Source organism: Cylas formicarius, unplaced genomic scaffold (assembly GCF_029955315.1).
Source record: "Cylas formicarius isolate icCylForm1 unplaced genomic scaffold, icCylForm1.1 PGA_scaffold_5__7_contigs__length_24384050, whole genome shotgun sequence".
In the NCBI taxonomy this organism is placed as follows: domain Eukaryota; kingdom Metazoa; phylum Arthropoda; class Insecta; order Coleoptera; family Brentidae; genus Cylas; species Cylas formicarius.
The window spans coordinates 22553179-22578686 of record NW_026844341.1 but is presented as its reverse complement, the minus strand read 5'-3'; the positions used below and the strand labels follow the sequence as shown (position 1 = coordinate 22578686).

Genomic DNA, 25508 nt, shown 5'->3' with positions numbered 1-25508 from the left:
TCTGTTTCGCCCTTCCTCTCACGTTAAAACTTTCTGCCTTTTTAATTATCTCTCTCTTGTGTTAGACATCTCTGTTTTGCATCACACTCTTTTTAAACCCCTTTATCTCGTTATAAACCTGTCTAGTTTAAAACTCTCCTTCTCCGCTCTTAATTTTTGAATCCCTCTCTCTTCTTTTAAACCTGTTTGACTTACCAAACAAATCTCTCTGTTTTTAAACCTCTCTCTTTTTAGACCTTTCCGTCGTATTCAACCTCTTTGTTTTAGTGCTCTTCCTTTTTAATGTTCATTCACTTGTCTCTCTCTCTGTTTCTCTGTTTTACAACTGTCCTTCATTTAAATCCTCTTTATTTTAGAACATTCTCTCACGCTCTCTTACTTTTTAAACCTCTGTTTTAAATTTACAATTTTTAAGATTTTTAATCCATTTAATCGTTCTTCGTTTTAATCCGCTCTCTTTTGACCTTTCTTTCGAGTTCTGCCTTTTTAATCCTCTTCCGTTAGACATCTCTGTTTTGGATCATACTCTTTTTAAACCTCTTTACATATCTTTTCCTCTTTCTCGTTGTAAACCTCCCTATTTTAAAAGTTTGATACCTCTTTGTTTTAGATAGAATCTTAATTACTAAGTCTTACTATCTCTAGGCTATCTCTAATCCTCTACGTTCTCCTCTGTCTCTCGTATTAGATATGTCTTAGATCTCTCCGGTTCCAATCCACTCTTAATTTTTGAATCGCTCTCTCTTCTCTTGAACCTCTATGTGTTAGATCTCCCTCATTTTAAACACCTCCGCTTCCCCCCTTCCATATCGGTTTGGACATCCATTCGTCTAAACCTTTAAAAGTTTTGAAACTATCTTGCTTACTAAACATATCTCTCTGTTTTTCTGCAGACTTTTCTCTCGTTATTCAACCCCTTTGTTTTAGACCTCTGTCCTTACTTTTTAAACCTCCCTCGTTTTTACCTTCTCTGCTTTAGATTCTTTTCCATACTAAGCCTCTCCGTTTTGGCCTTTCTATATTTAAATATTTCTACTTATTCCTTATTGTTTTAAGACATTTCGATCCCTGTCCCTCTTTCTCTCACTCTGTATACATTTCGGGGTAGCATTTCCGTCGAACCGAGCGGCACTTTCATCGAACCCTTTTAAAACAACCCGCTTCGCTGTTCATTATTTTAAACCCGCCGTAATCGCCTCTACGCCCGTCGCCTATTTCCAGTGTAGGCGTTTTGTAAAAGCGCCTGCGAGAGAGCACTTTAGGTCCCCCCACGTTTGTAATTCTATTTGGCGAAGGTGTAATGTCGCGCGGGTCACGTGATTTTCGGTCGCGCGCGCGTCGTAATCGGCGCAGTCGGTAGGACCAGCGACAGCTTAATTGGCCGTCGCGTAACTTTGCCGTAAACTGTCGACTATCGAATTAAGTCGAAACGTCGAGACAAAACCGGGAGCGCTTTTAAAGTCCCGACCGAGTTCGGGGTGCGGCGTGGGGAGTTCTCGGGAGCGGACCGCAGATGAAATTTAATAAAACCGGAACAAACCGTGAGAGGGGACGTCCGCGTCCCGATAACTGTTTTTTGTTTAAGTGAAAAATGACCTTAATTAACTGCATTTTCGGATGGATTAGTGTTTTGCAGGAAGATGCTTCGAAATTAAGTGCCCATATTGTGATATTGACGAGTATTTTAAATAGAAAACAGAGTTTATTTTCTTTTCCCTCTTTACCATTAACAAAATTAATTACTTACAGTGCAAAGTAAGTTAAATAATGGACAAATTGACAACCATTGATAGCATTTTCATCCCTTGTAAGGAATAAAAGACAACGAAAATATTACATCGTGTCCATACAGCAGAAGCGTATAAAAACGTACACAAAAATGGGCACATACGAGGTTGCGTCAAAAACTTTAAACGGAAAGCGTGGCTGTCATTTTGTTAAAATGTGGTTTAAACTTAAGTTTCATTGTTTTCATTATGTTGTACCCCTCTTTTCCGAAAACTCGGCGTAGTAGAAAAGAGTTTTTTTTTAACTCTAGTCCCTCACATAACTGACGACATCCACGATAAGCTATTTTTTTGCAAGTATAATATTTCCATTTGTGTATATCACCATATTAAGCATATGGCGATTTTTCTTTATTCTTTGTTCCAGGTTTTCAACTAAGCTGTTTTAGTTCGATTCTTATCTTTTCCAAAACAAGTACCTTAATCGATTTCAGTTTTTTTAGTTGTTCTCGATCTCGGCTTGAACGTGTTCCACAACCAACCACAACACAAGGTGTAGGCATTTTCCATCTTTCTCATATTTCATGTCCTTAAACACGAAGAATTTAAAACAATCACGTACACAGGAGAACTCAGTGAAAAAGTTTCAAAACATTTGTCAAAAAGTTGTTTAAAAATAGCTTTCAGAACTAACAACGCAATAGGAAAATTGTTGAAAAACAATAAAACGAAATGTCCAAAATCTCAAAAATCAGGTATCTACAGATTGAAATCCTGATCTTGTCCTAAAATTTATATTGGACAAACAGGTAGATCCTTCAAGAAACGCATTAACGAACATAAAAGAGCGTTTAAAAACAATAGTCCTGATTCTAATTATACACTTGTACGCAGAATAACACATTTTTGACAATTTTTATATTTTACATACAGCTACAAAAACTAGAAAATTAAATTTATTGGAAGCCATGGAGATTAACAAAATGAGACATTCAAATGTATTTCTTAACCATCAATTAGATTTAAATACCTCTCCATTATTAAACTTAAATTGTCACAACAATATTAATTAAGGTTTTATTGTCATTTTTCGGTATATATAGTAGAAGGCAGTTTGTAAATATTATTGGGTTGTTCGGAAAGTCATTTCGGTTTTTTTGGGGAACATGAAAGACAGTTTTCGTATAATGAATAAATATTTTATTAAATTATATATTGGCCATTCTGGTCCAACACCTTTTGCCATCTTTCTGGCAGTAACATAATTCCCCTCTCATAAAAGTTTTGGTCCTTGCTGGCAAAAAACTGGTTCAGGTGGTTTTTGACATCTTCATTTGAGGTAAAGGTTTTGCCATCCAAAAAATTTTGCAGGGACCGGAACAAATAGTAGTCGGAAGGCGCCAGATCTGGAGAATATGGTGGATGTTGCAGTACGTCCCATTCAAGCTGTAAAAGTTTTTGGCGAGTGACCAAACTTGTGTGAGGTCTCGCACTATCCTGGTGGAACACTACACCCTTCCTGTTGATTAATTCGGGCCTCTTCTCTTTAAGTGAATCAATCAATTTGTCCAGTTGGTGACAATAGACTTCTGAATTAATCGTTGTATTGTCCGGCAAAAGCTCAAAAAAAAACGATTCCTTTGACATCCCACCAAACGGAGAGCATCACCTTTTTTTGGTGAATGTTGGCTTTTGACACGCTTTGAGCCGGTTCATCTTTTCTGCTCCATGACCTCTTGCGTTTAACATTGTTGTATACAACTCATTTTTCGTCCCCAGTAATAATCCGCTTCAAAAATGGATCATTTTCTTGACGTTTGAGGAGCGAATCACATACGTCAACGCGACGACACAAATTTCGCTCCGTAAGGACATGGGGCACCCACACATCGAGCTTCGAGGTTAAGCCCATGCCTTTGAAATGGCCATAAACAGTCGAATTCAACAAATTTAATCTCTCACCGATCTCTCGTGTGGTTATTCGCCGATTTGCATCAACTAATGCCTTTATCGCATCTTTGTCAGCTTCGACCGGCCTTCCAGACCGTGGTGTATCTTCGACATCAAAATTGCCGGATCGAAATTGTGCAAACCAGTTCTGGCACTGGCGTACTGTTAATACGCCTTCTCCATACATATCCGTCAATTTTTTTCTCGCTTGGACAGCATTTTTACCTTTTCTGAAGTAAAAAAGTAAAATATGACGAAAATGCTGCTTATTGCTCTCCATATCTAAAAGGGCACCAACCAAAAACTACTGCGTAGAATTAATAGAACTTTTTCACACACAAGCCTTGCAATATCAGCTCTCAAGACATATAATGGTTATGCGGCTTAAGTGTGAAGTTGGTTTCGAAAAAACGTAATTAAGTCCTCTGACGGGAAAAAACGAAATGACTTTCCGAACAACCTTATACATTGTCATGTGAAAATATATAATTTCGTGAAAATCTGAACTTTTAGTTCTTGTTAATTTTGAAAAAGAAAGATTTAGTTGGTACAGGCCGTTGCCTCATCTTTCTCGTCGTTATTAATCTTTCGCGTCCATTAAAACGCGCGGACCGACAAAAAAGTCGCCATTTTAAGAAGAAATACGACGTCGGGACGTGCGTGACAGACATTCCAAAAACGTGCGTCGCGTAGTCGGCAGGTTTGCGAACGCGATTGATGACGATAAGCATTCTTTCGGCCTCTTTGTCCGCCCCGACGTTCCGTCCGGATTATTTATAGAACGGTGACGATTCCATCTGACTAGCGGCGAAGAAAAAACCTGTGTAACAAGTATAATATGAAATCGAGACAAAGGGGAGACGTTTTCTAGCCGAGCGGATCCTCCTATTTATAGCGACGACATCAACACGTAAGTTTGTCTCTTTATTTTCGACGGACTACGGAAAAAGAAGCAGCCAGCGTCTCGGCGCCCGTCGCCACCCGTCCTTATTAATTTCTTCCTCCTTGTTGTTCGCTCAATAGCGTCTTTTATAGGACTATTTCGAAAGGCATCAGTCAACATCCCTGAACCATCAGTCCAGCATCCAAAGGAAACGAGACATGCCCTTAAGAAAACATTAACTTTTAAGTCTAATATTTTGTGACTATACAAGGCCGTTCGCCGTAAATATTTGTGTATAAATAACATATTATCGAACGCCGGCCATCGGCTTATCAACTGTCCTATTTGTCAAAATAACTTTTATTTATTTATTTATTTATCTTTTTAAATAAGTCTACCTAACAGGCATGAAGGCAAATGATACAAACCATTTGATAGTTTTGATTGGTTAGGATACAAAGAAGAAACTTATTCCCAGGGAAAAATCGAGTCGTTGTCCACAATTCTACGGGCTCCAAAAGATACACGAGGACGGGGTTCCCCTAACTGACCAGTATGCAAGCTGGAAAAACATCTAGCCAGTGTATTACAGCCCATAGTTGAAAAGGCAGATTCCTATGTCAAAAATTCAGAACATTTCATTCAGGTTTTAGGTTCTCTCAGGATGGACATTATAGCAAATGCCTATCAATCGAACATTCCAGTAGAGGAGGCACTCCTACTTATAGAAGAAAACGAAGATCTTCCGCCGTATATAATGGATCTGTCAAGACGCTGCCGGAAAAATGCTTACTATGTTATATACATATATTATAAATATTCCGACAAGTAGATGGATCATCTCTATCACCTGTGATTGCCAACCTCTTATGATTTACTGCGAAAAGAAAGCAATAGAGACGGCATATCTGAAGCCAAAACTATGGACTAGATACGCTGATGACGTATTTGTTGTATGGCCTTTTAATACGGAGGAGCTTTTGAAATTCCTAGAACATCTTATAAAACTTATAAAATACATGTTTTAGAAACTTTTTGTTCTAATGCATTTTTTTTTATAATTCGTGTTACCAAATAAAAAAATCAAATTTAAATAGATGCACACGTAATAATAGTATATTATGAAACAGGTATTGTAAACAGAATTTCAATCATGTAGACGTCTACGTCCAACATCGGAGATGGAAGGACCCCTGAAGAAGCTCGCCACTCGTGCTAGCGAAACGTTAGGAAGTAATTCCAACCGACGACGGCCTTTAAACCCGAATCAAGATAATAGCTTATCAACGGGCCGCGAAAGCCTTAACCAATTTATCAAGTTGAATCATTATTTTTCGATTGTAGCATGATATCTCCTGAGAAACCACACTTTATTTTAAACTTTGTATTTTGTATATCAGTAAATAACATTTTTTTAGTTGCTTCTTTTTAAATGTTTTGCTGTCCAGAACAAATCTAATAAAATATGGTTGTTTGCGAGCACTTATGTGGTAGGTGACTTTTAAGGTAGATTGCTTAATAATTTCCCTAACCACTTGGTTTTAGAAACTAACCTCAAAAACGAGCTTTTTAGTTAAAGCAGGCAACACTGTAAATATACGACGATTTTTTTATAATTGTTGTCGCTCTTGTTAACAACAATCTGCTATCATTATTGGTACCCAATAGTTTATAGTTTATTAGTTTAAATAGTTTAAAATGTACTAATTATACTATATAATTAAAAAAATAAAGATACGAAAAGAAGTCTAGAATGAAAAAAGATGTGTAATCTAAAACGGATAATATAGATATATAGGTTATAAAAAAGTCCTCCTTAAAAAAAGTATCAACTAATCAATCGCCATAATATATATTTTATTAAATTATATTTCTTATAGTTTATTTATAATACATTTTCGTATCATTTGTTTTTAAAAAACATAATATCTACTTACCAAATTTTGTTTTCCTTTCTTCATGCTCAACCAATTAAATTTTATTGCAAGTTCATTTTAAATCAGCGGAGTCAGAGCTTGTTTTACATACTCACAACTGATGCCGCCCCCTGATCTTGCAAATGATAAAAGATAAGGCATGATATTGAAACTACGCAACAATGCGTCGTTCAGGTTAGAATTTATCAAATCTTATGTTATATATTACTATAAGGCTTTACTTACATGTATTATTAGTTCTTCAGTAATAATAATACCACAATAAATCACACAAAATACTCAAAATAGACGCCAAGTCGCCGTATACCGTATACCGCCAGCAAAAACAAGGCTGAAAAGATGGCGGACGACGAGACGGAGGAGAAGCCGACGAGACTCGAGCTAGTCCGGCACGGCACGACCGCGACAGTGTTGTCCAATGGGATCTTGCAAACAGATATATTATTTTTACGTTTGTGTAATTTTTTTACTTAGATGAATCCGTATTTTTATTTAAAAAGCGTTTCTTGTTTCGTTCGTGTCCAAAAATAATAAAAACAAGTTGATTTTAAAGGTTTGATTTGATGTGCACGATAACGTTACAAATAAAATGTCTCCCGAAACACCACCAATCTAAAAAAAATAAGTATTTTCCTTCTGTTCAAAATTTAACTTTCTAGGTTTCATTTTGTTTTACGGTTTTTCACTTTTTTCCCTTATTTCTATTCTAATGTTCCCATTATGGGGCAAGGGGGTATCCTCGTCTATTTAGAGGATGTTTGTGCATCGTGTACAGTAAATAAGAATGTCCTCGACATTGACTACCCGATGTACTAGGGATATTGTGTGCTATCTGGGACATGCTACCAGAGCATAATAACATTTTAATTTTAAAAGTATGTTATTTATCAGCGACGTAATTGTCTAGTATTAACTGTCAACTGACTTCACGTTCACACGGTGTCGTTTTTTCCACAGAGTCCGGCTCCAATGAGGGACGCCCCGTCGAGATTCGAGGCACCGAATATTCCCACCCACAAAGGAGTAAAGGTAATTTCGTTAAAATTTCGCATTTGCTTTTAATTACGGCTCATATCCGGGCCGCAGTTTTAATTAAATTCCTCGAGTTGGATCGCGCCGCTGTCGGATGAAAAACGCGCGATGAAGTTGCTGGCACGACCGAATTTGAAAATATTTCATTACTCTCAGTACTTTTTCGACGCCCTCGTGTAGAGTTTCCGGACATCAAACGATTATCGGATGCTGATCCGGTATGGGACAAATCGCTCTTTGTATGTCAATTCCTCGCCGTGAAATCGCAATCATCCTCCCCCCTCCAGACCCAATCTATTACGGGAAATTTCCGTTAATGAACGATACGTCCGATTGACCTCGTATATATTCTGACCGCCGACGTACATAAACACCAATTAAGCCCATAACCAACGTTAATTATGGCGCATTCCAGGGGGACGGTCACGAGTCCCTTACGTCACGTTGAGGTTTTACATGCGAACCAACCCGGGCTCCGTGAGTAGCTGGTATTCGAAGGTTCTGAGCAACTTGTTCCACACACGCTTACGTCATACGTTTTTGGGAACTACTTGATATTTATTTTTACAGCAATATATGTATGTAAATAGATAAGCACGCAGGAATTCGGTCCTCTGACTCTTGCAGGTTTGATATATTTCGGAATTGGTTTGCCATATCCAGTTTTGAATTTGATTTTCTGCTTCAAATACTGTGTTACGATAAGCCAAATATTTTATCACGAATGCAAGGGCACCTGCAAATAATTTGACTTTGTCATAGATCTCATAATTGCCTTCATGGAGGAGGATATCTTCAGTATACTACACTATACTGCCCTATGGTTGTCCCCATCTTATTTCTTACTGGCCGGGAAACATACAGATGTTATCCCATTTCCAAAAACCAAGAATCCGTCCGAATTCAGGCATCTTCGATCGATCAGCATTCTTCCTACTTTCTCAAAAGTTTGAGAAACAGTACCAGAGAGGCAGCTGAGACATCATCCGAGATCAAACAGAATATCACCAGAGACATAATCAGCATTTCGGTTGGCATGTAGCTGCGAGAGTATTCTCGCTGAGCATTCTCGCAGAGGTCGGTATTAGCGTTGCTACTTTTTAGTAAGGCATTTTAAATGTTCAATCATGAGATTGTTTGTTATTTTAAAATTCATTGGTTTAAATCATAATGCACAAAACCTCTTAAAATCCTTTCTATCTAATAGAACACAGCGAGTTCAGGAGTGCCGCCCGGTAGCATCTTGGGTCCTCTTTTTTTCTATAATATTGCTACGGATCATCTACTCAAAATTAATCTTCGTAAATGCTGTAATTTTAGGATTCCCAAATTGGAAATTCAGAAAATCAGCTCTTGATGACAATTAATGATTCTGTTTTATTTGTTGTTCAACTAGTTAACTCTCTGGACTAGTCTAGTCTGTGTGTGTGTGTGTGTGTGCGAGAGAGAGCTAAGTTTAAATTTAGTCTTCTCAAACTTCAACAGTAGTGTCGTGCCATGATTGTTCAATTTTGTTCAACTTTTGCTATTCTTCCCCTTTTATTCCTACGTTTTCTCATTTCTTTCCCTCTTGGATATTTATTGTCTATTTACCTACTATATCAAAGTTATTCTTTGCTTTGATTTTTCTTTTTAAATGAGGCTTTAACAGTATCTGGGTTTTGCGTGGCTGGCTGCGAATTATTTCAAGCCTTTTGCTGCTGCTTATGTATGTATATATATATATATATATATATATATATATATATATATATATATATATATATATATATATATATATATATATATATATATATTGTATTTTTTCATACTGTTAGCAATAAACGTTTTTATCATTTTAATATAAATAACTAGTTGTTCACTAGAGACCTCATTATGTTTATCATATATATATATATATATATATATATATATATATATATATATATATATATATATATATATATATATATATATATATATATATATATATATATATATATATATATATATAATTAATAATACTATAGTATTTGGAAACCCACAGGAGATACGAAAAAACAAAATTCGTTGTTATTTTAAATGGAAACAACCTAATATTTCGATATTTTTGGAATCCTTCCTTAAAATAAAGGTCACTTAAGAAATTTCTATTCAAATTTTGCATAACTTAGGCAGAAATTGGGGTTATGTGTTTTTTTCATATTTTGAGTAAATTATTATTCACAGAACTGAGGTGTGTCATCAATATGGGGGAAGCTGGGGGTTGGTATTTTATTAGTCCGCTCCGTACAATTTTTCAAGTCCTTCTCTTCCTGAATGCCTAAAGCATTTCCACGACACGCCTCTACAATACCGAAAGGCCCACCGATAAGAAAGAAGGGTGGAATATTTTAAGGGCGGCGGAGAGCAGTGGCGCCCGTTTGGGACAAAAATGTTAGGGTTTCGAGAGACGTGATTTCGGGTTCGACCCCTTAAATAAAACAAACTGCGGTACGGGGCGCGAAATGTTAAAAAAAAATGGAGACCGTTAAATAATTAAAAGGATTCCGAGCTCCGAAGCCCTTCCAGGTCGGGTTTTTATCAATTGTTAATTTAGATTGCACCCCATAAATGTATATTTGCTGTTGGCGCGGACGCTGACCAGAGAATCTGGGCATAAATTAATAATCGCGACCCCGTGATGGAGGGGGACGTCCGCCCCTAAAAGATGGGGCGGCCGGGATTGATCCGTTTGCGAGGAGTCCACGGGTGAAGGTTTTCATACCGGTTTGAGCCGAGTTTGAACCATTAAACAAGGATCCACCAAATTCCTTTTGGAATTGTTAAAAGAAAACTTTATGCAAAACGGTTTTTACTTTTAAGCAAACTAAATAAAAATAATCTCCAATGATTCCTGGATCCACACATTACCTAAAATCCACAAGCCAAACAATAACAACTATCATCATGTCTAAACAGGCGTTCTTGCTCCTGATCATTCCTCCAACTGCAACAGTTTTTTCAGGCAAAAGGAAGGATTTCTGCGAAAGGTACGTAGATAAAAGGAAGGGAGATGATGAGAGATTATCCAGTTTTCAAAATTATCCAAAAACCTTACACTCTAAAATTGACTTCACCTTGGCACTAGACATTAATGGCTTTGTTGGATATGCTACTTACTAATCAGGAACAAGGAATGTTGACAAAATGAGTCGGTCTTTTAAACAATGAGCTTTTTAAAATTACCGCTACAGATATCTTCTGGGTTTTCTTCGACTCGATGAAACATCACTGAAATATCGCGATGTGAATTTAGGAAAATCGCTTAATATCAAAAATAAAACAAGTGTGCAAACGACTAGCGGCTTTGTCGAGATACAGAAGCCAACTGCGGCCACTTAAAATCGCGAGTCCCAAAAAAGAAAATTCAAATAAAAAAGTAAACCCAAAAAACAACACTCTACTATTTGCGATATTCATTACTAATATCATTTTATACAGATACAAGGCTGCCTAAGATGGAACAGGGGTAATCAGATATAATGTAAGTAGATACATGAAGGGGGTTTGGACGAACATAACCTCAAAAACTAACAAAAACTTGCAATCGCTCGCCTCGCCCCTGAATTCGAAATTTACACGAAGCCATAAATTCGGTAGTTTTCATTTTCTTTTTAATATCCCTCTGTCTAAAAGACCTTTTAATAAAAATAAATTGATCATCAAATCTATTGCTGTTAAAAAATTATTTCACAAATATAGAATACCACTTTGTAAATACCAAGAACGCGTTCATGTGGTGTATACGAACTAGTGTGCAGAATGCCCAGCTGTTTTTGTAGGTTGTCAGTCCAGCAAGGAAATTTCGCAACCACTCAAACAGAAATTCTTAAAACACAACAATATCGATTTAACAGTAACAAAATCAACTTTTGCTAATCATTTACTATCAGATAACCATAACCAGGGTCTCGTACACTTCTGAAAAACGCAGAAACTTGATCTTTTAGAAGCGTTACAAACCAGTAGACCTCTAAAAAGTCCCGACATCAGATGCACTAATGACCAGAAACCGCTTAACAATGATACTATTTATTATTTACAAAACTTCTGGCTTCTTCAAGCGTCGCACGGTGCGCCAGGCGGCCCAAACTATTGAAATGAACCCATAATATATTTCCTACAATGTGCATTTTCCTTACCATAGATCATGAACCTTTAGAAAACAAGCGATTTAAGTCGTCTTGTTACCATGTCAACAATAATACACTAACACTACAATAACACTAACAACAAATAACGTTTGTTGTTAGTGTTACTAGCTTTTGACAAAATTAAAAATGCCGAAAGTCAATAAACGTAAGTTTTTTGAGATTCATTTTATGCTAAGTAAATTACTCTAAAACGCAATTATCCTTAAAATATTCTACATTGTTTTGAGTCATATTAAAAAAATAGCCCAAAAAAGTAAAGGGATGCCGTTGATACTATGGATTAAAGTAACATGTTGTGGTGTTACGTGTAAGACACAATCTTGCCCCCACCTGAGAAATTATATAAAAATAATCTTTAAAGAACTCACCGGGTAGGCAAAAAAAAAACGTAGAAAAATGTTTTTCGTAATAAGTTTTGACCTATTAATAAATAAATTTGTTTTCTTTTTTTTTATATAGAGCGATAGTGTAACTTAGGTTTGATTCATGTAACACATTGCTATTATTTTGGGCATTTCAATAGTGAAAGGTATTGTCATAACTTTTGTTTACTATGGGTTGTCATGCTCTTTTGATACGAATGTTACTTTAGATGTATAAAAACCCTGTTATTGTTTTATTTCGTTTCTTTTAAGTAAACAAGCTTAAATATTTAAAAAAATCCGATAACAACATTTTGTTTTCATCTATATCAAACAAATAAATTTTTTTTGTTAAATTGTTACTTTTGGGACTTTTTTTTTATTGACTTAAATATAATTATTTCAAAATATTCCTACATTTTGTGCAGTGTTATTAAACCGTCTGTAAATATAGCGTTTTTTTGTGAACACGCTGTATAATAATTATATAAAAGTTGATATTAAAATTTGATGTTCGTAATATTTTTTATTTTTATTGATGCGTTTTTATTATTATTAAATAAAATTTATTGGTATTGCAAAGAAATCGAATTAGTCTTGCCTGCTATGCGTCGGTTGTCCTTGATTCGAATTTGCTGACGTTTCGGTTAAGCTCTGAAGAAGCTAACAGGATAATAGGCGAAACGTCAGCAAATTCGACCCAAGAACAACCAATGCGGAAGGAATCGAGTAGTTTTGTAAATAGTATTGCAGTAGCCAGTGGAAGTGGATTTTAATAATTAACATAGGTTGAACTGAACAATTGTTTCGACAATGTAATAATTACAAACTACCTGCTACTGTATATACCGAAAAATGACCATAAAACCTTAATGTGAGAGTTTAAATTCAATAAAGGAGAGGTATTTAAATCTAATTGAACGTTACGCAATACATTTGAATGTCTCATTTAGTTAATCTCTATGGCTTCCAATAAATTTAATTTTCTACTTTTTGTGGCTGTATCTAAAACATCAAAATGGTCGTCAAAAATATGTTTTTCTGTGTTTAAGTGTGTAGCATAAGTAGAATCTAGACTATTGTTTTTAAACGCTCTTTTGTGTTCGTTAATGCGTTTCTTGAGGTATCTGCCCGTTTGTCCAATATAAATTTTAGGGCAAGATCTGCATTTCAACTTGTAGACACCAGATTTTTGAAATTTTGGACATTTCGTTATATTGTTTTTTAAAAATTTTCCTGTTGTGACACATTCAAATGTATTCGTCACAATCAATTAGATTTAAATACGTCTCCATTATTAAACTTAAATACTCACAACATTAATTAAGGTTTTATTGTCATTTTTCGGTATATATAGTAGCAGGTAGTTTGTAAATATTACATTTGATAAAGACACGGTGTTGTCGAAACAATTGTCATATAAAAATATATAATTTTGTGAAAATCTGAACTTTTAGTTCCTATTTATTTTGTTTATTTAACATAGGCTTAACAATCATTTTATTTTTAGCTGATTTTTATTTGTTATCTGTTAATTTTTCCTACTTCTAATTGATGTCTCCCAGAGTTAATGTATGCGATTCTCGCATGGTTCTTATTCATGTGGTTTGTTTTGATATTTTTATTGATCTGATGATGCCATTTTAGGAAAAACATGTTACCCGTTTTTTTTTAATTAAATTTACGTTTTGGCAGATGATACCACAAATTCCGTATGTTTCTTGTATTCGCTATATTTAAGCTCAGTATCTGAGAAAATGAATGAATTTTTCAATTTAACGTTTTTATTTTTCCGCGTCGGGGGCGGCACAACCGTCGGATTTATATTAAGAGCCGGGGGGAGAAATTCCCCATAATTTAATCAACTTAATTAAAAAAAATATCTGCCATTCGTTTTAATCAAAATTTAAAAACTTCCGCAATATTTGGATTAGTATTTATTTGCAGATTAATATTCGTCACTAGCGATATAACTTTTTTTGGTAATTCTGTTCAGCTTTTCTAAACAAACTAACCGTTATGTCTACCTTTATGGTGATGGGCTATGGGCTAAGTTTTACTTTTGACACTTTTGCTGGTTTCTTTCAGCTTTCCAGTCATTTAGCTATGAAAACAGGGAAACGTACTAAATTTATTTAGTTATAATACAATACCTGTGAAACTTCTTCAAGCTAAGCTAAAGAACTGAAATAATTATAAAGAGCCAGCATCGGCTCCCACAAATGTTCCGGATTACACTGCATTAACGATTGGAAAGCGTAGCTAGTGAAATTGACTACCCAAAGTTTGAGTGGTATTGGAGAATGGGACACGTAATGGTATTTTAGAAGTTAGGTCGGGCCAGCAAAGCCTTGACATGGTGCGTGTCTCCCAAAGGGGTAGGTAATGAAAGGCGTGAATAAGCGTATTTTTTTATATATCTTCAAAATTTAACCTGTACTTTTTACAAATATGTACCTAAATCGTGAGATCAAGTGGACATAATTTACACAGATAGATCAAAGCCATTTGACAGAGTTGTTCATAGGACCGTGCCCTTAAACTAATAGCCCTTTGGTTCAATTGCTGGGGTTGCGACTCCGGGGCAGAAAACAATGTTTCATGTAACATGGATACTCCGCAAAAGTGTTTTATAGGATGTCTGGGGGTGCCGCAAGGATCTGATGTTGGGCCTTTATTTTTCTCAATATCCTTTGATGATTGTGCCGAGCTATTTACTTGCCTGGTTTGGCTATTTGCTATTTGCTCAGCCTTCCAGAAATTGTGCACTCCTAATAAACAAAGTTTGTGTTTCTAAATGTAAACTTTTGAGTTTCACTCGTGAGCTTCATACATAATTGTATTTCTGTATGTCACGGATAAGACAGGCGTGATATGGCCTCAATATTCAAGTTTTATTGGAGTTATAATATGAGATGAAAAATCAAAAATTAGTGCTATGCAAAGCACGCATTAATCCAGTCCAGTGAATTACCATTTATATGATAAATACAGATATGAAAGTCTTTGATCTGGTATTTGATTACTATGCAAGTTGACATATTGAGATCCATAGCATTAGAGCGACATCACAGAATCAACCTCTTGCAGTGCAAGACAATCATCAACAAGATAGATAGACTATAGGTACATTATTACCTTGTCGAAGAGAGATAAAAAATATATATAAACACAGACATAAATATACACAAAATATTAAAGTTATTTAAATTATTATAGGCCTGTAAGAAGCTTGTCAATCATGTACATGAATGTAGGAACTAATAAGTATTAACAATTATCCATCTTTTCATATATAAGTATTTTGTCTGTGATCGCAACAAAATCGGTTTTCGCCATTCGATGCGTTTGTGTAGACAAACGCTTTCAATTATCGAATCTATTGAAAATGGCCGACGCGATTTAAATCGAATACAATTTCAACTAACAACTAACCCGCGGAACGACAAACGCACGTTAAATTTTTATCCCGATATACGCGAATCACACGAATTTGACGATTTTTGGCCCGTAATACTATTATCGAATTGTTTTGTCGTTCACTGTTCCGATATAATGGCAACGTTTGAATGTCATTCCGATATTTATTTTTCTTTGATTGTATTTTTTTCTATTAAAACTCTTGATTGTAAAGTTTACAACTGGCGAAGCCTTACGATTACTAATTCTAAACTATTCTAATTACTAAACACTATAAGTAGCAAAAGTTTAAACATTTGGAATTAAACTGATATTAGTGGTGGTAATAAAATATCTTCAAGATGGCGGCACATCCAGATACACGGGAGAGGGGTGTCAACTTTTTTATTTTAAATAGAACACCCTATGTATTATCGTCTTCGCTCGAGAATTTTAGACATATTTAATGTCTCAATAATTTTACTCTATTAACTTACTGGTGGTCTGTTGAATAAATTGAGTCAGCAATTTCGATTATTATTATCAATAACAAAAAAATAATAATTTGCTATTTATTACATTTTATTGAGCTCGAGCCAAAAGCTACTGGGTTAAATTTTTTAAAAGTTTTAATTACAATTACAATAGGATTGTGACTTAAGGGTGGGGAAAGAAAATTGGGAATGTCACCTTTTTTTTTTAAATGAGGCTTCAGTGAAAGAGTATATATGTATATACTTATTTTAGTGAAATATTTAAAGACAACCGAAAGAAATTAAAAATATTCTTAAATGCAGAAAAAAAAAAACGAATAAACAGGGAACATCCCAAAGTCACCATTGTGGGTCAGCTTGCGAGTATGCCAAACCGTCCACAGGTGTGAACTTATGTAGGTGGTATGTAGGTAGATAAAACTCCCCTTCTGGTAATACATTTCTGAGTGCTGAGGTTCTGTTGGACTTTACTGCAGTAATGGGGTTTTGATAAGCCTTGGATGTTCCCGAGTGGATTCTATTTGTTTAATTTTCTTTATAGGAAAAGGACATTTTTTTACTTTTTTACTTCCACTATCCTTAACATTCTTACAAGTTCAAACCAGTTACTGTTCATTTCCATCTCGCTCGCCAGATAGTTTTGTCGCACTCTGAATTGTTTTTCTGATTGATTCGAATAATTTTGTGTTTTTGTGCTACATAGTGCATAAAGCTTAACATAATTCTTATTTTGATCGCCTGCTGAATCGCAAAATATGTGCAAATGTTTCACTTTGTTATCCATAAAATTAATAATAAAATGAAATAAGAACAACAACACCTTATTTGTATAAAAAAATGGATTTTACTGCAGGCAACACGTGAAAATTGTTTCAGATAATAGGCATTCGTTGTCGCGCTTGGCCATGAAATATTTTTTGGTAGTCCAAAGCAATCGCGTTTTTTTTTTTTTTTAATTTTTGCGAGCAGCCCTTCTAAAACCATGGAAAGTTTGCGCCATGCCTTCATGCAAAGTATTTTGAATTGTTGATTGACGAATTTCTGAAGCATCTCTTTCAGAATGCAGTATTCTCAATTTTGGGTGGAACGATGATGAATGATGAACATGTGTCTGTTCTTCGATACCCAAACGAGAAATTAAACTTTGTGTTGGAAGCTTGTGTGATATTGGACATTTTATTTTTTCTTAGATTCGTTCAAGCTGTAATAAAATTCTGTATATAATGTAATAAATTGCACATTCCTCGCTTGTCTTTTTCACTCGTTCCTGTAGCTTTTAAGTTTTTCTGTAGGTATTCCATTTTTCTTTTAGTTAACCGTGAATTGACCCCATCACTTTTTTTATAAGCGAAGTAAGCATTGTGAAAATTTGCTTCTTCGGTTCTTCGAACTGGTAAGAGGGTCTAACCAAAAAGTTAAGCCTCAAAGTTATGGCCCTTTGAGATAAGGAAAAATTTCAGGATGGGCAAGCGTAAGCAAGATAAAACTGACCACAGTAAGCCCTCGCCCCCGCCATTGATCCTTCCCCGCTACCCTCTTCATCCGCCCTCATTTTCTGGATGAGGTATTACAGTGTTGGGTCGTTTTCAATCGTGAAATATGTCTATTAGCTGTTCATTGGCGTGCTTGGAAATCGTTGAAGCAAATGCAAAATTTTCTTCATTCTGTGAAATTTAGACTATATAAGGCCGCATCCTTGGTCACCAACCGTGCAATATTCCTTGACCAAGCTTTGCACAAATGGTACAGGTAATGCAGTAAAATATACGGAAAAAACAAAATGCTTGGTTCAAATAAGCTAAGCTCAATTTGAGCGTAAGTAAGCTTTGCATATACTCAAGCCAATGTCGGCTTAAAATAAAAAAGGCAGATTCTCAATATCTTTAGTTTCTTCTAGTAAAATGAAATGTTTCGTTTGAGTATTTTTTTAAACAAAAATGTAGGTAATTCAAATTAAATATTCATTGCTTCATTTTAAAATTTTAGATATTTATGTAGCAACTTGAATTGAGCATAAACCCATTGGTTCTAAAAATAAACTTTATATTTTTAGAACGAATGGGTTTATTTAAATCAGGATAATTTTATATTGAATTTTTGCTAGTTTTAAATTAATTAGACATATACTTAAAAATATTCATATGGTTGCTTAAACTCAAGAGTTATGTCAATTCCGTCCAACAGGTTATCCCTATTTTGTTTGATGTTATCGCAGTTTTATATGGTGGTAATTTTACCGCAAAAATGGAGATATTTTTAAAGTAAATTTTTGTAGATTTTTGTTTAGACCATTCTACCACTTGGAAACTTTTATTCTGGGACTAGAGGAGAATATTCTTCAGCGTACCTTTTAACGATTTTTAATAATTTTTAACACGTGTCCGCACTTACACTGTCCAGTGACATGGACGCGCGGCCTCTGACGATGCCAAGTGATATTTTGGCGAAACGTCAGGCGAATGATCCTACTCCAGGGTCAAACAATGAACGGATTACCACCAATATATATACATACATATATATATATATATATATATATATATATATATATATATATATATATATATATATATATATATATATATATATATATATATATATATATATATATATATATATATTAACAACCGCTGGAGAGGAGGACGTTGTTCATCCCTAACGAGAACCAAGTCCCCTCTTGAAATAGGTAGTGATCATTTATGAGGTTCTAGTAAAGTGTTAATATACTCAAGAGACCAACGTCTCCAAAACTCACTTTGAAGTTTTTGAATGTATTGCCACCTGCTTAGGCGGTTTCGGGCAAGTTGGTCCAAAGAGGGATCTGGAATTGGGCTACACACTACTCTAGAACTAAAAAATGCCCGGGAGTTAAAGATTGTTGTCATTAAGATCTGAACTGATGCTGCATAGTGGGCGTCAGTTTAAAACTGCTTCAATCTGACTGAGGAGAGTTGCAAACTCTTCGAAGGTCATATTTTGGGAGCCAACGGCACTATAGAGGTGGCTCTTGAAGGATTTAACACCTGCCTCAGCAAGGCCGTTGAAGTGTGGAGCGCCAGGAGTATTAAAAAACCAATTTATGGAAAGAGTTTCGGCACAAGCTTTAGCTAGATTAGTAAGCTCTCGATATGCGCCTTTGAAATGGCTACCTTGATCGGAAGTGAGCGAGGTGCATTTATCGCGACGCGCGACAAAGCGTCTAAATGCCGCTAGAAAGGATTCAGTGGTAAGATCGGATGTAGGTTCTAAGTGAATCGCTGTAGTAGCGGTGCATACAAACACACATACGTATCATTTCAAGGTTTTGGAGCCTCGATGTCTGCTCATTAGGATTGAAAAAGGACCAGCGAAGTCTATACAAACCGACTGAAATGCTCGTAGCTGTGAGACTCTCATGGGGGGTAAGTCCGCCATGTAGGGATTGTAGGATTTAGGTTTACTTTTAAAACACCTTACGCAGTTAGAAAGGCACTGATATATGGCGCTACGAGGGGACAATATCCAAAATTGTTGCAGTAAGGGGTACTGCATTGTTTTCAATCCTGGGTGCAAATTATTTTGATGAATGTGTTCGATGATGAGGCAGTAAGGTTTAGGTAGCAGTTCGTTATCTGAACTTATTTTACCATGATGGCAAAAGACGTTTCGATTTCGGTAGGCGTCAGATTGACTAAAAGCGTAGACTCGGACTTCGAATTGTGTAAAAACCTAAGGACATAAGCAAAGGTGCACTTGGTTCTTGTTAAAGATGAAAACGGTCCAACAAGACAACCACAATTGACCTCTCTTCCGTCGACACATTTAAAACCGTCTGGTTTTCTTCAACAAGTGTCTCGGTGTCAAACTCAAAGTTTGGCTGCTTCGGCCAATCAGTTGGAGACTCTAACAAGAAATTGGGACCCGACCACCAGCAGTCTCTAAGAGTTGGGCGGGTGTTAAACCGCGGCTGGCGCAACCGGCAGGATTTTGTAACGAAGGTACATAAACATAACATAACAATAAGTAAGAATTTGTTTCTTTCTATGTGAATCAGAGGGACATTCAGGCGACAGAAATAAATTTTTAGCGTAGGTCAGCGAGAATCTCTCTATACCAGATCACGTACTGAATGAAATAATTCGCTATACAGTGTGTCCTTAGCACGAGAATCCTAATACTTGTTGGAGATACAGCTTAAGTCAAATTTTTTAAACTTGTTTACATGCCGTTGGGAAACTAGAAAAATTTTCATGGCCGGCTGAGGTATTTGGGAAAAACAGGACAGAAAGGAGAAATAAGTATATGTTTTTGTAAGTCCGATACATTTAGTCAAAAAAATGCGACGCGGCTAAAGTAAATAAGGAGTACATTATCCGTGGAAGGGTTACAACTTAACGAGAAAATTCTGAGTCTTTATGACGATCTAAAAACGTGTTACTTATTTTGTGAATAAATATAAAAAATAAATAATTTTTTTCTACTCCCGTCTGTAGAATACCGATCTAGCGTGCGGGAAGCGTCACTTTACCACGTCAGTTTCGTTTCCCATGAATTCGAGCCACTTCGGACATTTCCGGGAGCAATCGGATGTTTTCGGAGATATTTCCGACGCTTTGAATTTTGACGTTTGTCAATTCTGACGGTCATGTCAGTGAATGTATTCGTATTTTACGGAAATGTACCCAAAAACTAATGGTCGTAGAAAAAGTACAGTACGCAACACGTTCGGTAAACTTTTTAACTCACCCCTTTTTTAATATCTGTACCGTTTACCGCACTTGTTGCATAATATACTATTTTTTTGGTCCTTTAATTTTTGTTATTTGTTTAAATTTTCTGAATTAAACCATGCATAAAACGCAATACTTTTTAAATGTGTTAACATTTTAAAAATCAGCCTTGCAACAAAGGAATGATGACTTTTGTTCTATTGCGATTATTTTTAATGTGTTTCAAATTTCATATTTTTGCTTTTATTGATTTTTGTTGCTATTGTCCTTATGAATTTAAGTTAATAAACAGAATATCTAAAATGGTTTGATTACTTGCTTGAAGCAAGTTCATTACTGGTGGCATTATGTAGTAGGTAAGTCTTGAGTGATAGAGGTGGCAATTCCTGACATACAGATCCACTACCGAAACCCCTTTCGCTGTAGACACAAGGAATCTCGAAATCGATATCAGAACACAATCTTAACCCTCGTGAATGGTATGACTAGAATGGCCAGATGTTCCCCGATCTTGATATGAATAATTTCGCCATAGACGCGCGATGATAGAGACGGAAACGATGTTTTATCCGGTTTGGGGACGACTATAGGCTCACCCCTCGCGGAAATCCTATCCGATCTACGACCCGATCAAATTCCGCGTTACGACATCGATCTTACGTGATCTAAAAACCCACGCGGCTCGTTTTCATCCCGAAATAAAAATGCTCCCAAATCCCTGGCTTTCCCCAAGAGATAATAACAGTCTTCGCCGCGTGTTACCAACCCCGTAATTATCTCCTCCTCTGCCGTAATTAAAACGTTAGGCGGGGCGTGTTTTTCCTGCTAGACGCTTTATGCACGTGCCAGCGTGCTCGTTATTCCGGAATTTCGAACCGTTTAAAACGCTCCTTTAACACGCAATCTAAGGTCAGATTTTAAAATACGCCAGTATGTGTAGAAAAATTTGACCTTACGCTACTTCTTGCAGAGTTAAAGCCCTAAACTTCACGGCAATACATGTGTTACGGGGTCTAAAGCAGATGCCTAGTGTGGACATCAAGCTGGCATCTAATGGTTTCAACAAAGGACTAGAATATCAATAAGTACACATCCTACTTTAAAGAGGCAGTTAAAAACATCTTCTCAAAGTCTGTAATTGCGATAATGCTGAAGCTCACGAGTTCTAGGGGTAATTCAGAGATTAGAGATGCTGCAACCAGATGCTGTCTTAATATATCCAAATACTCATAAAAATAATCATATTTCCTTCAATGAAATGCATATTACCTACTCCTCCAGATGACATACAGCCCCATGACATCATTCCACCTCCACCTTTCTTTACCGTAGCTTTTAAATTTTTCAATTTTAATTCTTCCTCGAGCTTTCTCCATACTGATATTTTTCCATAGGATCCAAATAGGTTTAGTTTGGTCTCCTCGACAAATATTACTAAATTCCAGAAGTTTAAATTTTTATCGATATGCTCTCTAGCGAATGCCAATGTCACGCGTCTATTTCTTCTGCTTTTTTTTCCTTTCATTTGTCTTTCCACCCCGACACACATTGTTGGAGCATTTTTTTTTTGGTTAATTCGATACCTCTCTTACAATCCATATTTCCTCACGTTCATTGAAGATCTTATTTTTAGCTGACCATGACTTATTCTCGACCCTATTTTCGTTACAGTAACGCTCAATGATATGCCGAACAGACGGACATTTATTTACAATTTTTTTTATGTCTCGTTGGCTGTATTCATTTCTGTGATGAGTAATAATTAAATTTCTCTCAGAAATTGTAGTCCGACGACCCATTTTTAAAAAAAATCGTTTTACTGAAAAGTATCAAAGGTATTGCTGAGCTGCAAGTGATTTATTTAGTGTGTATAATGTTGTTTGAAAATACAAAATTGTTATTTTGTGCTTCAAAAAGACCTTGGGGTCGTACAAAAAGTCTTTGAAAGGTAGAAAAGACATATAAATAGCGCCCTCTAAAAGTAAATAATTAAAGATAAATTCAAATTTCTGGTGTCATAAAAATCCCCAGGTACCAATTTTTGGATTTAAAAATCGATGTAATTTAGATATATTGATACGATTTGAATTGAATGAATTTTTCCCAAAAAATGGATAGGGCCGACTGGTATTTTGCTTATGATGCCAAATTGTCTCTTAATCAAAAATTTGAATCTCTAGTAGGTATTCCTACCGACATAATTGAGATTTGCCTTCCCATGAAAGAAGTAAAAATTAATACAAATGTAATTAAGAAATGAAAATGGTTCACTCCAAAAGTTCAACTAATAAGAAATAATCTGTGCCTGATGAAACATCTAAACCATGAATACCCCAATGCACATCTTACAAGAAATATTAAAAGCTACAACAACATTTAAAAAACTGTAATAAAGAAAGCAAAATAAGAAAATAACTACCTACTGGAATATTTTCAATAAAAATCGACCCTCTAACAGGTATTTATCCTTTACAAGTATTGCCGGTAATTTAAAAAAACGAGTTATCTAAAACCAACAACAATCAAAATTTTCAAAATCAAACTAAAGATCTTCCCTTGTTCAAATTCTCACAATTGACCTTCATTCCAGTAAGGGACCTTTTTGATAAATTAAAAAGTAAAAATAGCCACGATCACTGTATAGAAAGCGTTGAAAAATTAACGAAAAATTCGAGGACCGGTCGTTCAGCTGCCCCCCTTCGAAGTTCGCAAATTCGGCTCAGAAGTTTTCTGCGGAAAGGGGCGAAGCCCCGCAGGCTTCGCACCGATGCGGAAGGGTCCCGCATTCGAAACTTTTCAAGTGAAAGCCCTTTCGGTCAGCGAATTGGGGTTTCGGCGGGGGGTAGTAACTTCATTATGAAAATTAATAACCCGAATCTGTGTTTTACGAAAACGGCCCGTAATTATTCACCGCTGCGCGCGGTAGTGGGGTTGGGGGGCCAGACCTTGGGTCGGAATAAATCCCGGGGTTTATTTAATTACGGCGACCAAGATGTATTCAGCTAACCGCAGGGTCCCAGGTCAGGTCCATTTGCGTTCAAAATGCGGAAACGTTTCTGACATTTATTTATACAATGTCTCTTAATGCAAAACTGCAATAAAATGTAATTTAAGATTTTAAAAATTCCGTATCTAAGCTTTAAGGCCTACACAATAGTTTGCATACAATAGAGTGACGAATTTGGTGAATGACAGTAATGTTGACAGGTAGTTTATTAGGATAATAAATATAATAATTGTTGTTTTCATTTTCTTTTTTCTTTTTGCTTATTTTTCTATTGTTATTTATTAAAATAATAAAAAAGGGAACAATTTGCCATAACTACAATATATATTGACACTATTTAAATTTCGCGGTACGTTTCGAGGCCTACATGCAAGCGCAAAGTGCAAGTTGTGGTTTCCGTTTTGTTTTGCGGCACCGTTGCGGCAAAAACAATACATTACTCTTCCTATAGTCGGTGGAGTCCAGAGAGATAATAAGAGTGTTTTGGTAAATAAAACAACTGAAAATAAATATAATTCTAATTTTAAACACAACAAACAAGAGGTCAACTACCTGTTCCTCTGCAACTAAGAGCACTAGAGTTTAAGGCTCAATAATGATTAGTTATGATGCCTCACTTCCACCAACAAATTATTTACCTATGTTGGCTTCTTCTCTCTTCTGCCATATAATGTATTTTTTTGTGTTTGACGGGACGAGGTTATATTTTAACGACTTTTATTTATAAATAACTAAAATTTAAGAATGAATGAAAAAAATTATTCAATAACGGTTACGCAAAACCAATACAATTGCAAAATAACCCCGCCAATTCATTAATATGCCGGACACGTGGCATTTAAATTACCCACCACAATCATATCCATCTCCATTGTCGCTCCAAACGGGAAAATTTCCATTCGCGCCCCCTCCGCGCCCTCCCGGCTGTGATCAACACTCCCCCTGTAGTCCATCGAAATTTCCCCAGACAATCACCGCGGACAGCCAATATTTTTCCGGACACGATGAAGGGGCGTCGTCCTCGAACACCCCCTCCCCCTCGCACCCTCCCGGTAATTTAATTAACATTAAAATCGGCTTCGCACATCGCGTAAAAAACAAATTTAATTTCCGGATGTTCCCGCATGACTGGGCAACGTCGTAAATTAGCGGAGAGCTGTCAACGCCGCGCGATTTTCCGCGTTTTTTTTTGTAACCCATCGAGAAGTGAAAAATGCTCCCAAGTGTCGAGCATTTTTTTCTTCGGAAATCAATTGTTCCCGATTTCTCCTTATCTCTCGTTCTTTTTTTTCTCCTATGGTTAGCTTTATCCTGCATATGCATGGAATGCTGTAAACTCCTGGCATCTCAAATGGAATTTTGTCTTTGACTGACCGAAGATTTTTGGTAAATCTGGTTTTGACGTTATACTTCTTTAGAACTTTTTACATGTGGTCAGTGATGTTTTGAAGGTGAGGAAGGACCACAGTGGCAAGTGTAGGACTGCTTTCGGCCTCGTTGCCATTGGAAGGTTGTGTTGAGGTGTATTTTTTGATGGAACGCTTAATATCTTTAATGTTGAAATTATTGGCAAATTATCGGACATACCTTTCACCAAATATGGACATTAATTTTGATGTTTTCCAGTATTAGCAAGTATTTTATATAATTTCGGTAGGTAACCTCTACTTTTGTATAAGTTAGTTATGGAAGCCAAGTATCAAAACGGCAGTAGGTCACTTTTTGAAGTCCCAAATAAATATATTTGACATTTATTAAAAAAAATACTGCTAACTCCTAGTAAGGTGTATATTGGTATACTGTAGTGTGTACTGTGGGTTGTAAGTCAAATTC

The 25508-nt window shown here is 35.9% G+C and overlaps 1 protein-coding gene across 1 annotated transcript in view; it reads left to right on the top strand.

Annotated features, from left to right (window-relative positions):
• The window catches only part of LOC132702184 (fat-like cadherin-related tumor suppressor homolog), a 347569-nt gene that overhangs the window by 41502 nt on the left and 280559 nt on the right, over window positions 1-25508 (top strand). The window contains exon 2 of the mRNA XM_060670670.1: window positions 7455-7526. The gene's annotated coding sequence lies outside the window, so the exon portion shown is untranslated. The remainder of the gene's footprint in view (window positions 1-7454; window positions 7527-25508) is intronic.